Here is a 2752-nt window from a genome sequence, read left to right on the forward strand (position 1 = left end):
AATTCTAAGTGCACATGTACCTAGTAATATGAAATACATTAAAGAAAAATAAAGAGAATTAAGACACAAATTTACTACAGGATCCTTCATCAACCTTTTTTCAATGACTGATAAATAAGCAAATGAAATGTCAATAAAAGTAAGTAACTAGGTTAACCTAACAGATCTATATAAGTCAGTATAGCTAGAAAACTGTGAACATATATCTCTTTCAACTAAACATGGAATATCTATCAAAAAACACATGTAAGCAAACCTCCTACAAGACTAATGGATTAAAACAATACAGATACCACTTGTGGAAAGTTGGGAAACTCAACAAGAAATCAATAGCAAAAACAAAATGGAAATCTCCAAATACGTGCAATAAGCAATGTACTTCTAAATAATTTATCAGTCAAAAAACAGGAAAATAATAAAATGTTTAAAATTAAATTATAATAAAACTGTAGCACAATAAACTGTGTTGTATGTAGCTAACGTACTAATTAGTGGCAATATAGACAACTTCATATTAGCAGAGAAGAAAGAACACACGTCTAGGATTTAAGTTTTCGTCTTAAATCACAAGTGAAAGACACCAAATTACCTCTGAAGAATATAGAATGAAAGAAGGTAACACAAAGACAAATCAAAGAGAAAACAGATACACAATAGAGAAAAGCAATCAAATCCAGAGTTCACTCTCCAAAACTAGTAAGGATTATTAAGTAAACATGACAGAAAATAAGTTACCAGGTTGGAAATGAAAATAAGACAGGCCTAAAATTTAATAGATATTAAAAATACAATAAAAGAATTTTATGAATAACTTCATACCAATAAATTTAACAACTTAAAGTTAAAGATGCATCAAAATTAACACGAGGAGAAATAAATCAAAATGTACTTCTCTATTGCAGGAAATTGGATCCATCTTTAGCGTGCTGGAACATGCCTGAAATCCCAGCATTCACGAGACTGAAACAGGAGAATCCAAATTCAAGGGTAACCTGGCGTGGACAGCAAGACTGTTTACACATACACATACACATGTGTTCATAATTTAAGGTAATTAAAACTTTTCTTATAAATAAAATACCAAGCATAGATAACGTCACTGTCAAGTTTTCCAAACATTTAATGGTCACGATTTCTTTCTGATTTTTAATTACCATATACTTCCTTTTAAAATAGATAGCTATATTAATATGCCTAAAAACACCTCAAGTCAAAGCCAATCAAGGAATGCATTATGCATTTGCAATTTCTTTTGCCTTAGTTTCCTCACCATGTACTGTGTAGCATGCAAATATGAACTCCACCTTGCTAATGAGGTTGAGTGGCAAATTTGTCTAATCTTATGTTTCCTGTTTTTCCACGTTGAAGTGATAACCTAACAAAGATGGTCAGGGAAAGTGGTTAGCTTACCCTGGAGAAGCTCAGTGGGTGTTCCTAAGATGACACGGTACTATCGAGGCAAGCAGTACCTCAAAAGATAGATGGATCTCAAATTCTCAGATCATGGAAGAGTCTGTCTAATGCACTTATCTATCTCATAGGTGAGATTTCATGCTAACCCTGGACATGTGTTTGCATAAGAATAGAAAGAAGACTGGGGAAATCTCTAAGAGAAATGAGGTATCTCTGTGTGTATGTGGAGGGGGTAACTTTGATGCACACATTTTTCCTTCTGTTACACAGACATGCCACTGGAGGGCACCATACAGCTCTTCTGCATTATGCGTGTAACGCGAGAGATCTGACTTTTAGTTCCCACACTGAGAAAACACCACGTTTGCGGCTCTTTCATCCAGCCAGTACACTTGTCCATGCAAAGGAAGAGAAGAACTTGTATTAACCTTCCAGTGACCATGAACCAAACGTCCTTCACTTTCTGTGTCCTGTGCTGAGAGAGGTTGCTGCCCAGGATTCGGACTTTCTCCGTTTAACACTGATCATTCTCCTGTTTCCACATCTTTACCTTTAACCTGTTTTCCAATACAGTTTGGAGTCAGTGTGTTTGTTTTTGACTGTTTGCATTTATTATCTTGGTTAATAACGCCTGATGACAGAGTAAAGCATAATATTTTGGAGAGAACTCACTGGCTGCACAGAACACAGGCCCTGGCTGCTCTGTTCAAATTCATTTTTCAGTGAAAGAAGCCTTGTATATGTGTCTCCTTGACTGTGATTTGATTTGTCATCGGTTTGAGTCTTTTCAAACTTCAGAACACTCAAATGCTAATTAAAATTCTCCGATACATTGCTGGCACATATAGGAAGTCTGTTTTCACTCCCATGATCCCAGCACTCTGGAGGCTGAGACTGGAGGCTCTCTGTGAGAAGGAAGTCCTTCTGAGCTGCACAGTGAGCCTGAAGTTTATAAAGACCCTGCAAACAAGAAGAAATTCTCACCTTGTTCCACAAGGGCCATCACATTATATGAAGTCTTATCAGCAATGAGAAAGCTCACAGCTGTACAACAGCCTGGGGGCCCTGAATGTGGGGTCTCCACAGTCTTAATTCTGTGCTTAACTTAGCAGCTTTTGGCTACTGCCTCACCTTTCCCATTAAACTTATGTAAATACAATTAACCCAAGGCAGTCGTCTCCTCAAAATTATGTACAGAAAATTTAACATGAAGCAGGCACTTGAAGTGACCGCTTTTATGTTCCTGGGTAAGCAGATAGTAGTGTATCTTTACTAACAAGCATCTACCAACTTTGCATTATGCAAAAAGCTGTCCAATGCCTGTCACGTGATAGTGGTC

This window comes from Cavia porcellus, unplaced genomic scaffold (genome assembly GCF_034190915.1).
Source record: "Cavia porcellus strain 051 isolate PalLab524CR breed Dunkin Hartley unplaced genomic scaffold, mCavPor4.1 scaffold_14, whole genome shotgun sequence".
Classification (NCBI taxonomy): domain Eukaryota; kingdom Metazoa; phylum Chordata; class Mammalia; order Rodentia; family Caviidae; genus Cavia; species Cavia porcellus.